Source organism: Lolium rigidum, chromosome 1 (genome assembly GCF_022539505.1).
Source record: "Lolium rigidum isolate FL_2022 chromosome 1, APGP_CSIRO_Lrig_0.1, whole genome shotgun sequence".
Taxonomy (NCBI): domain Eukaryota; kingdom Viridiplantae; phylum Streptophyta; class Magnoliopsida; order Poales; family Poaceae; genus Lolium; species Lolium rigidum.
This window is the reverse complement of record NC_061508.1, coordinates 95273860-95288689: the sequence shown is the minus strand read 5'-3', so window position 1 is coordinate 95288689 and position 14830 is coordinate 95273860. Positions and strand designations below refer to the sequence as shown.

The window sequence follows — 14830 nt, the reverse complement described above, 5'->3', positions numbered from 1 at the left end:
GCAACATCCTCGCGTCGCTGCTACATCTTCCTGTCAACAGCGACACCCTCTCGTCGGTGAGGGCGTCCTCGGGAGTCCAGCCACATCTCTCGCAGTCAGCAACACCTGTTTGAGATGTCTCGGCAACATCCTGGGCCACATCTTCTCCCGGCAGGTCTGTCTGTTTTGTGCAACATCCCAATCACTGTGGACATGTATTTTCTAACACACATCTACGTAACATCTAGGTTGTGACATCTACTTAGGATGTGCTGCTGGTTGCCAAGTTTATGTAGATTACATCTAACTTCATGACGCCCGATTAGTTAATTAACATCCGGTTCCAGTACATCCAGTTAATTGACATGTAATATAGCCAGCTTTGATAACATCTAATTTCATGACATCCAATTAGTTAACATCCAATTAGGGTACATCAATTTAATTGACATCTAATTGCACTACATCCGATTTTTAATTGGCACCTAATTTGATAACATCCGATTAATTAACATCTCATTTTTCCGACATCCTATTAATTAACATCCTATCAGTTTAGATGTCAATTAAATCTAGGTTGTTCACTACAGCATGTGGATTCATCCATGTATCACCTGGATTAATCCATGTAACATCTTCCCAGTTGACAGCTTGTTTTCTGTCTTGGCAAACTAATTATCTGCCCCATAAAATGCAGAAGGTGGAATATATGAGGTTAGCATCCACATTAACATCTAGGATTTTTGTGACACTTAAAATTTGTATCCATAGATACCATCTACGTAGATGACATCGCGATCAGTTAACATCCATGTTTTCCAGCACTTTGTTTTGTACTCTACCAAAATATTCAAGTAACATCTGCTATGTGACATCTACCAAAATATCTAAATGACACCTGCTATGTGACATATCCGTTTAGTTAATGTGAATCATGGATATATGGTGGTAACATCCATATTAGATGTCATCTATTGTAGTTTATTTTGGAGCTTCAAATTATGTCACACCCCTATGAATTCATGTTACAGAAGAGTTGCTTCTTTTTTCGGCACACCATAACCTCACAACTTTGTCTATACCAACAAACTCATGTCTATCCTCGACAACATCTATCTTTTCTTGCAATTTCATGTATTGCTTGAAGAAACGCAGAAGGCTATCATGTGGATTTATGTAGTGCTTAAGAACTGCATTAAATCCTTCACTGCGAGCCGTGGACTGCAAGAATGGGAAGGGCCGTTTCATGAAATAATAAGGAACAAAGCATTTCCTTAAATCATAGACATCCTTGAAATGCTCATTGTCAGCAACATCATGTTTCAGAATCATTTCCGTCCATTTAGTTTCAAATTCTTCTTCAGTAACACTGTAATCAATCACATCATTGAAATCCCTCCTTAAATCTTCTCTCTTTGCTTCCATTGGACCAATTCTTTCTTGCACCTTCTGCATAATTAGCCATCACCCGATCCACCTCAGGCCCACCCACGGCTGAGGGTGACTTCGCGGAGTGGTGGTCGCTGGTGGTGCGGACCGCCCCTCGCCAGCTGCGCAAGGGCACGTCGTCGGTTATCATGCTCACGGCATGGTGGATTTGGAAACACCGGAACGCGGCGGTCTTTGACAATGCGCGACCTTCGGTGGCATCCGTGTTTAACGACATCGCTGCCGACGCGAGGCTTTGGGCGGACGCGGGAGCCCGGGGTGTGCGCCAGCTACTCCCCTAGTCTAGGTTTTTCCTTTTTCTTGGGTCGAGTTGTACGGCGTGGTGTGTCCGTCCCTCGGACTTGTATATAAACTCTTCTTTATCTATCAATGCATCGAAACGCAAGGCTTTTGCGTTTTCGCGAAAAAAAAAATAATTAGCCATCAGCAGTTCCTGTGGACGAGTCCTCTTAGCACCATCCTGGTCAGTAATGATGTTTAGAGGATGTAAGACATTAATTACTTCCAAAAATGTTCGGAAGAGACACTCAAAATTAGCAAGCCCTTCTAGGAGCAAGACCTTCTGGTGTCGACTGCACTTCACCTTCATCACCACTGTCCTCGCTAGATAGAGTTATACCAATATGAAACCCTGATCACTTCACCTTCATTCCCTAGTGTCAATTGGTGCACCTGTTGCATCACCCGATTGACCAAATGAGTAAGCACGGAAGTGTCAGTTTCATCAGGATGCTGGCATGCTGCCAAGTAGGATGAGTTTCATCAGAATGTTGCCAAGTAGGATGACCAGCAGATGTGCCAGCTTCATTGTCATTTCTACCTGCAGTAAAACCTTGATCAGCTGGTTGATTAAGATCAATTCCACCAAACCAGAAATCAAAACCCCTCGGCATTTTCTGTGAGAATTTGCCTGCAAAAAATCAAATACCAAATTGTTTTACCACTATATTTTTGCATCTAAATACTTCCTACATTACAGCAAAGTCTGGAAAGTAATATATCCATCACAGCAAAATCTAGAAAGAAAATAATATTAACTTACATGTGACATTACTACTGCATACAGATGTTTTTTCAAAAATAACATTTTCTTTTCCTATACTAAACGCAGGTTCATGGTCTGTTGCAATCAAAACCAAAGAAGAACAAGTGATTGCCTCAAATTTTACATGGACTATGTCATCTCTGTTGCAATCAATGCCTTTAAGATTGAACATCTAACAGTGTGTCACTTCAGGAAAGCAAGTCTGGGAGCAGCTACGCTGCGAATCACGTGGAAAACAAAGCTGGATGTTATTTTTTTGGTCAAGTCTGTTGACATTTTGTCGCATTGGCACGTATTATGCTACTGTAATAGATGGTCTTTCTGTTAACAAACGCTGTGAAACATGTGGAATCCAATTTTTTTTGGATGTTACTCATACAGAGAAGTTATCTGTTTACTTTCCAATAAAATCAGATGGGTGTGTACCTCCTATTAGTGCAACTTGATGCTGTTACTTCTGCAGATAAATTGGATGTTAGCTTCTGCAGGTACTTCTCTGTCAGGTTATGGTTTCTTCTTCTCCTACAGCTACTGGATGTTATTTTTCAACAGCAGATTACTGAATCTTCTCCAGTATTCAACTACAGGATGTGTCTTCCTGAACAGGTACAGGTCCTAGGTTCTTTTCTCTCTCGAGCGTATCCTGAGTGTATCATGGATGCAGTAATGGAAAACTAGATGTTAACCAGAAGAAACTGAATGTTACCAAAGACCATCCAGGGGTAACTAGGTGTGCGATTTTTCAGTACCTTTTTTCCCCTGGATGTTCTTCTACCCACGGTCTCGAACTGGATGTGATTCTATAGCAGATCAGGGAATGTATTTAGTTGAAGCAGATTTTCGTCCAATCAGGGGCATATCTATGTACGACCGCGTCCAGCCTTTTGTTGTCCTCGCGCGCGAAGGGGACACTGGTTCACGCGCGAAGGCGTCCTTGATTCCCGCGGGACGGAACTGGTGGTCCCAGAGCCTTTCTATTTTAGGAACTAACAACCGAACGGAAAAGGAATATTTTGGTGACCTGACGGTAAGGTAAATCCAGATCGACCTGAACGTAGTCGCGTCCATATAATATAATCCATCACATACCAAGAGTTGATTTCGGCTACCCATAAGCTGGCCAAAATACCCCACCTCCCTGCTAGTAGGTTGTGTAGAGTCCCGCTTTTTTTGATTAGGGATTAGCTATTGCAGATCGAGAGAGTTTGTTTCTGACTGTACTAGACCTAATGTATGTTTTCTCTTCAAAATCGGTTTCGGACGATGTTCACTGAAACAAGCGTAACTTTCTTATTTCATATGCACAACAACTTAAATTGTTCAGATAAACACGGTGCATCCAAATTCCAAAATATTTTGCCAAAAACAACAGCTTAGGCTACTGCTCCGACAAAGGAGGTGGCGGATTGGACATGGGCTATGATTGATGGGGATGGGCCGACGCATTCGTGCATGCATCGATCGGAGGCAGCGCACATGGGATCCTATGCCGCCGTGTGCTCGGCTCTCTCCTCCAGCTCTCTATGCCGCCGGCCGACGTAGCTAGCTAGATTGAGTAGAAGAGATCGCCGCGATCCCGGACCGAAAGTGAATGCACCTGTACGCGACGACTCAAGGCCCCCATGCTCGGTGAATCCATCCAACAGCAGCACGAAGCAGATGTGTGGAACGCCGTCGGTGACGCGACGCGTCGATCACTGTACTCGTTCTTCTACGGCAGCAATGTCGGCGTCGATCCCAGTGAACCATAGGACGGCACTACACACCATGACGGCAGACGACCGTTGTTCACGATGGAGAGGAGAGTGATATGGCTAGATTGGGCTGTTGCACTCCTAGAAAAGGAAAAAAATAAAATTAATGCCGTAACCAGGGTCCGGTCGATCCATGGACTCAGGGTGAGGGAGCAGAATTCCGAGGAAAAGGTTGAACACCTTTCCTCCTAAATCCATGCTTTGTCTACCACGCTACATATATCCTAGCATAACCTAGGATGATGCTGTATGTACTCGACTACTAGTGCTTTTGACCAACAACCAGTCTAAACAGTCGTTTTGTCCTCTGGTTTTAGCACATGACCTTCCAAAACAAATAAAGTTACTCCGGAATATTGTGGTAGTTGAAGGTGCTGATGCAATGCATGGAAGAAGATCATGTTCCTTCCTCAAACAACAGTGTAATTCCTCTGTACCCAATTTGTTCTGACTTTGCTTCGGCCCAAGCCTACCAACGTCAAGTCGTATATAGATAAGCTTTGATTATGTTCAGCTCCACTGCAACGAAGTGTTAGTAAGCGTTGCCGTCCGTTGAGACGTTTCTTAGTCCAATGTAGCCATCTTGTTTGTCGTGACGTCCTCGATCTGATCATGAAAGTGCCCATTTTCGAAAAAAATCAATTGTATTTTTCACGGGTTTAGATTTAAGTCTGTTCTAACTTTTAAACAAGCAAGAGATCGTCTCTGTCATCAACTGATGACACTTGATGTGCATAATATGGCACTTATGATAGCATTAAAAAAAGGTATGGTAGATTCAGAGTCCAAAAACTTGTTGAGCTCTATGTCAAGCTTGCAGAAATAAAGCGTAAGTTATTTCACATTTAGGACGCGATTGGTTGCCTGGCTCGTGTAGCTAGGCATGCTTCAAAATATCACATGTTTAGAATTTGGCCCGTTAAAAAAGGTAAAAAATGTTGTCGTCGGTTTATTTGGTTTCTCGGGTTGCATCTGCCGGGCCAACGAATGATTTTGGGTTGTGTGTTTAGTTGTGGCTGCATCCTGCATACCATGTGAGGCTACCATGTCAGGACACATCAGCCTAGCATTGAAATCAAGGGAAATTTTCACGCGGTTTCTTCCCAAGCAGGTCTGCTCGGGAGGAACGGCTTATTCGGCAATAAGAGCGGACCCTGCCCCGGAGGCCTTTTTGGCTACTTTGAGGTTTGTGCTGGCTAGTGCTTTTTAACCCCCATGGTTTGGTAACCCATTGAAAAATGAATATTTCTCACCTTATACTTTCTATCTACCACCGTGCAAGTTACCAAATGCGGCCTTAATTGTCAAAGTCCTTGGTTCTCCATCTAGGAGTAGAGGAGACTCGGAGTATTGAGATGGTATTGTTTTGCTCCGGACATAATATTATTTTTTAGAAAAAAAAGGTATGGATATATTGAGTAGTACTTTTTTTTTTGCGAGTAACTATTGAATACTTGTTGAGTTGCGTTTGCTAAGCGGGATAAACTCTTTTAAGCGTGATGGTGTTGTAGCCGCACTCGAACTATTTGTCTATTTTGTAGGAGTAAAATTTGCTGCCGGCGACCTCGGTTTTCTGTGCTGATTAACTGGATTTTTTTTTATGAAGAAAGACACTGCCGTGCAGCGCGAGCGAGCAAACCAATCGAAGCTCCTGCTCCCCGGGAATACCAAAGCTCGAACTGCCCAAAGCATCACGCTCGGTAGGGATCTTCCCCCACGTTGCTCCTCCGCCTCCCACACGCCAGGAATCCCAATGGCCACGGAGGAGCCGATTTTCCGGTACGTCGGCGAGCCATCCTTCGTCCACGCCGCACCGCCAGCTTTTCCCCAGAGGAAAACCGGGCGCCGCCACGTCCCGTCCGGTCCCAGCACCGCCGGTCGCTGGCCAAATCCCCACCGTTCCACCGCGCGGCCGGTCGCTCTCCGCCTTGTTTTCTCCTCGGGCCGTCACGTCGGCCGTCGGCCGTGAGCCGTCGCTGTCGGAGACGACGAAACAGCGGGCAGATAAGAGCATCTCGCGTCCCCCAAACCGTCCCCCAAAGCGATTTGGGGCGCGACGGACAAAAAAAGCGTTCCAGCCGCGTCCCCCAAAGCCCATTTTTGTCCGGCGTGTTAGAGTTGTAGATACGGTTTCTATACTGTACGGTATTCTATACCATTGTATTCCTTGTTGTACAAGTTGATCATAATATATAAGCATAGCCAGCCGGTTGGGGTTAACGCGGCAAACAACTCTTTTTGACTTGGTATCAGAGCGAGTCGACTCCCTAGGGTTTTCCCTGTCGCCGCTACTTCGCGCGAGTCCTCCGCCTCGCCGCCGCTCGCGATGAGCTCTTCCGCGATGCAGATCGCCACTGTCGGCGCGCTGGTTTCCTCCTCCACTCCATCGATCCCCGCCGGCGCAATCATCACCGCACCCACCGGCCACAACACCAACACCATCACCGTGCGCCTTGATCGCACTAACTTTCTTCTCTGGAAGATGCAGGTCGTCCCCAACATTGCTGGACAGGGGTGGTACGGCTTCCTCGACGGTTCTTGCAAGATGCCCCCGCCCACGATCACCGAGGGCACGGACGCCAACGCCGTCACCAGCCCCAATCCCGACTACGCCAACTGGTTCTACACGGATCAGCGCGTCCTTGGTATCCTCGTCGGCTCCATGACGGAGGAGATCCTCGGCCACCTCATCGGGCGCACCACCTCGGCGTCCGTGTGGTCCTGCCTCGTGTCCATGTTCTCGGCCCAAAACCGAGCAGGGGCACGCCAGATGCGACGGCGGCTTACGTCGGCCGAAGAAGAACGACCTCACCGCCGCCGCCTACTTCCACAAGATGAAGGGTTTTGCTGATGCTATGGCGATGGTCGGTTCTCCGATCTCTGATGACGAGTTGATCGACTACATCGTTGTCGGTCTTGGGTCTCAGTACGAGTCCCTGCAGCACTCTCTCACGGTGCTCGCCGCCGCTGGCGCGGACAACCTCAGCGTGGAAGACTTCTACTCCATGCTCCTCTCCTGTGAGGCTCTCCTAGAGCAAAACTCACAGGCCCCTGACTTCTCCACCTCCGCCAATGCCGTGGCGCGGCAGGGCGGTGACAACCGTGGAGGAGGGCGCCCCTTCGTCGACAACAACACCGGTCGCTCCGGTGGCCGCCCATCCGGACCACCTGGTGGCGGCCCTGCACCCGGTGGCCAGCAGCAGCAGCAAGGCCAGCGCGGCAACCGCCAAAACCAAGGGGGCGGTGGTGACGGCGGAGGAGGTCAAGGTGGTGGCGGTGGCGGCGGTCGCTCTGGCCGCCAGCGTGGCACCCGCTGCCAAATCTGCGATTACTGGGGTCACGGTGCCCTCCAGTGCCGAAATCGCTTCAACCGGGCCTATCGGCAAAGGACTCTCGCTCCGGGAACGCCGCCTCCTTCCGAGAATCTCAGCCCTGGTTCTTCGACTCAGGTGCCACCGACCACCTCACCAACGACATGAGTCGGATGCACGTTCAGGATCGCTACCCCGGCAAGGATCAAGTGCAAGTCGCCAACGGTGCAGGTTTGTCTATTACGCATGTTGGTCGCTCTCAGTTACCTGGTTCATCATCTCCCATTGAGCTTAAGAATGTCCTTCTTGTTCCTGGTCTTAGCAAGAATTTGCTTTCCGTCTACCGCCTTGTTTCTGACAATCATATATTCATTGAGTTTCATAAATATTTTTTCTGTGTCAAGGACAAGGTCACGAAGCGAGTTCTTCTTCGCGGTAGAAGTCGTGGCGGTCTCTACCCTCTACCTTTCAGCCGCGCCATGGCGTCTGGGCCTCATGCATCGTCCGGTGTGCGGCTGTCTTCTGAGCATTGGCATCAACGTCTCGGTCATCCCTCAAATAAAGTAGTGCAAACTATTGTTAGTTCCAATAATCTATCGTGTTCTTCAAACATTGAGTCTCTAGTGTGTGATGCATGTCAACGTGCCAAAAGTCATCAATTACCATATAGTTATTCGACCCGTGTGTCTCAGTCTCCCCTTGAGCTTATTCATACTGATGTTTGGGGTCCTGCTTTGCCTTCTTCCGGAGGTTTTAAGTATTATGTTAGCTTCATTGATGACTACAGCCGTTATTCTTGGATTTACTTGATTAAACATAAATCTGACGTTGAAAGCATCTTCTACACTTTTCAGTCTCATGTAGAACGTTTGTTGAATGCTAAAATTCGCACTGTCCAGTCCGATTGGGGTGGTGAGTATCATCGCCTCCATGCCTACTTTGCTCGAACGGGTATTGCTCACCGTGTTTCTTGCCCACATACCTCCCAACAAAATGGCATTGCCGAACGCAAGCATCGCCATCTTGTCGAAACAGGCTTAGCCCTCTTAGCTCATTCCTCAATGCCCCTTCGGTATTGGGATGAGGCTTTTCTTACTGCCTGTTATCTTATCAACAGGATGCCCACGCCCATCATCAACAACGCCACTCCAGTTTTCCGCTTGCTCAACACACCTCCGGAGTATTCGTTCCTACGCACGTTTGGCTGTGCGTGTTGGCCTAGTTTGCGTAAGTACAATTCGCGCAAACTCGAGTTTCGCTCCAAGATGTGTGTTTTCCTTGGCTATAGTCCTATGCATAAAGGCTACAAGTGCCTTGATCGCTCCACTGGTCGCATATACATCTCTCGTGATGTCGTGTTTGATGAGAAGGTGTTTCCCTTCTCCACTCCGGGTGCTGTCGTTGATGTCTCTAAATTGCTACCTGTGTCTTTCCCCTCCACTGAACCAGTTACTCAGAGCACCGACACGCGTAATTATGACATCACTATGTTACCGGCTAATGCACCTGTTCCTGTTGCAAGCTTTCCTGTGCAGGTGTTGGACCAGCGGATCGACGTGCATGCCTCGGGGCCTGCGTCTTCCCATGCAGAGGCCCCCTGTGGCTCGGGCAGCGTTGCACCTAGCGACCCAGCTCCTGCCTGCTCGCCCGTGCGCCAGACGCCTTCCTCGCCGACGTCTGGGCTAACCGGGCTCCCTCCTGGGCCGACCACGCTCCCCGCTGGCGCTGTGGACGAGCTGTCCTGTGCTTCGCCGGCCTCACCTGCTCCCTCGCCTTCGGCTTCGCCTGATCCATCGACAGCATCACCGAGTCCTCTCGGCTCCCCGACGTCGTCTGCAGCACCTGCCGCTGAACCGCCTCGGGTCATCGTCACGCGGCAGCATAATGCTATATTTCGTCCCAAGATCTATCGGGACGGCACGGTTCGCTATGACTCCGATCGTCGTCGTGCTCTTTTGGTGGAACCAGCCTCTCATCGCACTGCTTTAACTGAACCTGCTTGGCGTAGCGCTATGGAAGCTGAGTTTGATGCACTTCAGAAGAATCGAACGTGGGTCTTGGTCCCTCGTCCTCCTGGCACTAACATTGTTGGAAGCAAGTGGATTTTCAAAACGAAGTATCGTCCTGATGGTTCGGTTGACAAATACAAGGCGCGACTTGTCGCTCGAGGTTTTACACAACAGCATGGTATTGATTATCATGATACGTTCAGTCCAGTGGTCAAGCCAGTCACAGTTCGCCTTGTCCTATCTCTTGCTGTTTCTCGCGGTTGGTGCCTGCGTCAGATTGACGTGAGTAACGCTTTTCTCCATGGTTTTCTCACCGAGGATGTCTATATGCGGCAGCCGCCTGGCTTTGAGGATCCGCGGTATCCGCAGCATGTCCGTAAGTTGCAACGTGCTCTTTATGGTCCGAAACAGTCGCCCCGTGCACTGGTATGCGCGCCTCGGTGATAAGCTCCATCAGCTTGGCTTTGTTGCTAGCACAGCGGATACCTCTTTGTTCATTTTTGATCATGCTGGTGTGATTGTCTATATGCTTGTCTATGTCGATGACATTGTTCTGGCTGGATCCTCTTCCGTTGCAGTGGAGAAGCTTGTTGCCACCTTGTCGGATTCTTTTCCTATCAAGGATCTTGGGCGCTTGGAGTATTTCCTTGGCATCGAGGTTGCCTACTCTTCTTCAGGGCTTGTCTTTGTCTCAACACCGCTATGCCCTTGATCTTCTTCATCGGGCCAACATGGAGCAAAGTCGGCCGGTCACTACACCTATGTCTACTTCCGACAAGTTGACACGAGATCTCGGTACACCGCTTGGTTCGAGAGGATGCTTTCAAGTACCGGAGTTTGGTTGGGGGACTTCGAGTACCTCACATTGACGCGTCCCGACTTATCATTTGCTTGTCAACAAGGTTTGTCAGTACCTGTCGCAGCCGACTACTGCCCACTATGAGGCGGTCAAGCGTATTCTGCGCTTTGTTCGTGGCACTGTGTCGACTGGCTTGCGTTTTCGTCGCTCTTCTTCTATGGACCTCAATATTTTTACTGATGCGGATTGGGCTGGCTGTCCTGATGATCGTCGCTCCACTGGCGGTTTTGCAGTCTTTCTTGGTCCTAATCTTGTGTCATGGAGTTCTCGCAAGCAGCCGACTGTGTCTCGCTCCAGTACCGAGGCAGAATATAAGGCTCTGGCCAATGGCACCGCTGAGGCTGTTTGGATTCAGTCTGTGTTACGGGAGCTTGGAGTGTTTCAGCCTCGACCTCCTGTCTTATGGTGTGATAATGTTGGTGCCACGTACTTATCTGCCAATCCGGTTTTCCATGCCCGCACGAAGCATATCGAGGTTGATTTTCACTTCGTGCGTGAGAGAGTTGCGCTTGGTGCGCTTGATGTTCGGTTCATCTCCACCGCCGACCAGGCGGGCTGATGTGTTTACGAAGCTCTGCTACGCAGCTCGCGCTTCGTCGTTTTAGTTCCAATCTTAACCTTGTTCACGACGGTTTAGATTGAGGGGGAGTGTTAGAGTTGTAGATACGGTTTCTATACTGTACGGTATTCTATACCATTGTATTCCTTGTTGTACAAGTTGATCATAATATATAAGCATAGCCAGCCGGTTGGGGTTAACGCGGCAAACAACTCCTTTTGACTCGGCGCGCCCCGATACGGTGTCCGGCGCCCCGATCCCGTCCCCGGCGCACAGGGGATGCTCCGGGGACGCCGGACACAACGAAACGCGAGGCCAACCGACGCGGGCCCGACGCGTCAGCGGCACAGGGAAAATTCGTCTCACACTCCCGCCAAATCCCGCCGCTCCCGCCAAATCGCGCCTATACCGCCGCGCACAGGCCTCCCAAAACATATCCTGCCGCCGATTCATTTCTCCTCTCCTATCCTGCCGATTTCTTTCTCCCTCCCGCCGTGCACCCGCCGCCGCTACCCTCTCCCCATTCCATGGCGCCGCCGACAGCCCCCAAAAAGATGGCGAAGAAAGCGGCCAAGAAGCCACCGGGCAATGCGACGATAGGGGCGAAAGCGCCGTTCGCGAAGCCGCGGAAGGCGCCGGCTGCGAAGAAGAAGCCTGAAGGAATGACCGAAGATCAATGGCAGCAAGATTGCCTGCGCCGGAAGCTATCGACGGCGGAGCGGAAAGGACGAAGGGCGGTGGAGCTGGAGAAGAAGGCTCAGGCGGCGCGCCGGCACCGGCACGTAATGGCCGGGTGTATCGCCGCCACCAACGCGAGCCCATGGAGTACGTCCATGCCGGTGTACGTTCCGGAGTGATCTCTCCGTCGCAAGCCGCCTTCTACAACGACGGCCCCTCCGCCACTCCCGGGTGCGTGACGCCTAACTTGTCGCCGCACTACCAGGATGCGCTGCCGCACGGCGGCTTCAACCCCAACAACCTCTACTCCCCGGCGTACGAGCGGCGCGAGCCGGGACCCGGTCCGGACGGCGACCCTTTCACCGGCCGCGGGGGTCCGCTCGAATACGACGGCGCCGGTCTTCGAGGAGGACGACGGGGTTGAGGAGGAGGACGACGAGGAAGAGGAGGGGGTGGAGGACGACGAGGAGGACGACGATGAGGACGAAGAGGGCGGCGACGAAGAGGACGACGAGGGTGCCGGTGACGATGATCTCGTGGAGGTAGACGCGGACGGCGTGAGGACGAAGAAGAAGAAGAAGAAGAAGAAGAAGGCGTCGGGCACACGAGGCCCGAAGTGGACGCCTACGGAAGATCAATGTCCGTGCGAGTCGTGGGCGACGGTGAGCCATGACTCCATCATCGGCGCCAACCAAAAAGGCGGGAAGTATTGGGCGAGGATCAAGGCTGAGTTCGATGAGCGCAAGCTCATCAACAGCGACTACCGGAAAGTGACAATGAAGAGGAGCCAGAAGACAATGTCGACGCGATGGGCCATCATCCAGGCGTCGGTGAACTCCTTCCATGGGTACCATCACGACTTAGAGACCGAGGCGACAGCGGCGCCGACGTCGGCCAAGCTGGTACGGCTTGTTTCTTCCATAATCCGTAGCGCCCACATTGTGTTCGATGAAATGACTCCGCTTCCTTTGGTTAGTTTGATCGGGCCATGGAATTGTACGCCAAGTACTCGGAAGGTCACAAGTCTTTCGCGCTGATGCATTGCTATGGCAAGCTCAAAATGAATGAGAAATGGCGGCTGACGCGCGTGTCGCTGTCCAAGGGGAAGGACGCCATTGATTTGGACGCGCCGGCCGGCAGCTTCGACGAGGGCGTCCTATTGGCAACAAGGCTGCCAAGGCCGCCTTGGCCGACGCTGCGTCGTCCGAGAAGACGCGAGCGTCGATCACGAAATGCCTCGCCGACGTCTCCTCGACCTTTATCTCCCGCGACAAGAAGGCCGACCAAAGGTGGGCCGAGCTGCTCAAGAGGCAAGAGGAGAAGCCGGAGCTCAAGAAACGCGAGGGACGACATGTCCCCGCTCGGAAGCGTCGACGGAGGGAATGTCTCCCCGGACGTGAGCGGCGCACAGCTTCTTCAAAGGCCGGATCCTCGACGACATCGAAGCCAAAATGGCGGCGGCGGACGCGGCGGCCACGGCGGCGGCATCGGCATCGGCGGCGGCGGCGGCGCGGCAAGAGCAGGCGACGCGTCTTCTCTCGCTACACCTGCGTCGGCCTCCGCGTCGGCGACGGAGCGGACGCGGCATGCACAGGAACAGGCGGATCGCGACGAGGTCGTCGTGCTCGACGGGCTGCGTCGACTCGGGACACGACGCCGTCGACCAACCCCTTCCCCTTCTTCTAATTTGCATGCACCACCGGTCCGTAATATGATCGCGCGCCCAGTACTTTGATCGATCGCCGCTACTCTGATCGCGACGAATCGGCGGGAACGATCTCTTTTGAATGCATCTATTTGAATTTCTGATTGGGGGCGGCGTTTGGAGGACGCGGCTGGGGAGCGACGTCCCCCAAACGCGGCACGAACAAAACACGTCCCCCAAACGCTCGATCCGGCGCGGTTTGGGGGACGGTTTGGGGGACGCGACTGGAGATGCTCTAAGAGCTCGCGTGCCATGAATGATTAATTTCCTCGAACCCGAGCAGAGGGCTGCTGGTTCATTAGTCCACCAGGGCCTCCTCCAAAGATTACTAAATTCCGGCCACGCGCGCGCGCGTTGCCGATTGGCACGAGCCTTGACCAATCTCGGCAAACCGGATAACGGAGTTGCGATGTGAACGAATGAGTTTGATGCACTGATGCTAATTAAAGGTTAGCTTAACCAACTACTGCTACTAGCTGGGTCAGATCGGCTGAGTGACGGCCGCACTACCCCGGAAAAGAAGGCGTCGATAATGCAGGAGCTTGCAAAGCAGGCTCTCGCCCGCCTAGTTGCGTCTATCTTTGCGCAAACAAACCCCAACCGATGATGTGATGTGATCAGATCAGCCACTGGAAAGAAAGGAAGGAAGGAAGGAAGACGGTTGTTAACAAACTGGCCGAGTTGGTGCGCCAGTCCATCTGTCCTGGCTTCAGCTTCAGCTTTGCCATGTGACAATATATGCGGGCGACCCAACATCGTACTGCTGCCACTGCAAGGGTTCAGGTCGAGCCGGTGAGCGGCTCGTCCAACCGGCACGCACGACCATGCATCGACAGGTGCTCTCCACCAGCGTTTCCCGTCTGCAAGTGTGCACCCCATCTTCTTCTTTTCTTTACCTGAGTATGAACCGACGAGCTTTGACGGCTTACCCGCGATCAAGGAGCGCTCGTCCTGCTACGTCTACAAACTCATGGTTCCTTGGAGGGCGTGACCGTAGAGGCGGACGGAGAGGAGGGAGGAGGTCGAAATTTATGTTTGTTATTTTTTCCTAACAAGTACATTACATAACATAACTATATCTTAAAGGATTTCAAATTTTCAATTTCCAATTATTTTTCTCGAAAAATGAAAAGACAAACGGGGGAGGGGGAGACCAACCCGTGGCAAGTTAGCCTTGGCGCACTAGCACCCCGTGCGGCGTCCGCCACGGGTATGGAGAGCCCAAATTTCAATATCTTACTTAGTCGTGGCGCACATGTATTTAGTGCGCCACGGGTACCAGTGATACCTGTGGCGCACTATATTGGGGCGCGCTACGGGTAAGTCTGCCCACCCCAGCCTGTCGAAGGATAAGCCAGGCACACCACATTTTGGTGTGTCCCTCCTTGGGTATATCCATATGCATGGCGCACCACTTTTTGATGGGTCGTGGCTATATAACCAGGGCGCACCACTATTCCAGTGCGTCACGGGTGACCAAAT

General features: G+C 51.3%; 1 long non-coding RNA gene across 1 annotated transcript; it reads left to right on the top strand.

The window, feature by feature from the left end:
* LOC124678087 lies at positions 1-2914 on the top strand. The gene is made up of 2 exons (XR_006994328.1): positions 1-154; positions 2540-2914. It is a non-coding gene; the product is annotated as an uncharacterized LOC124678087 (long non-coding RNA).
* Positions 2915-14830: the final 11916 nt, after the last annotated feature.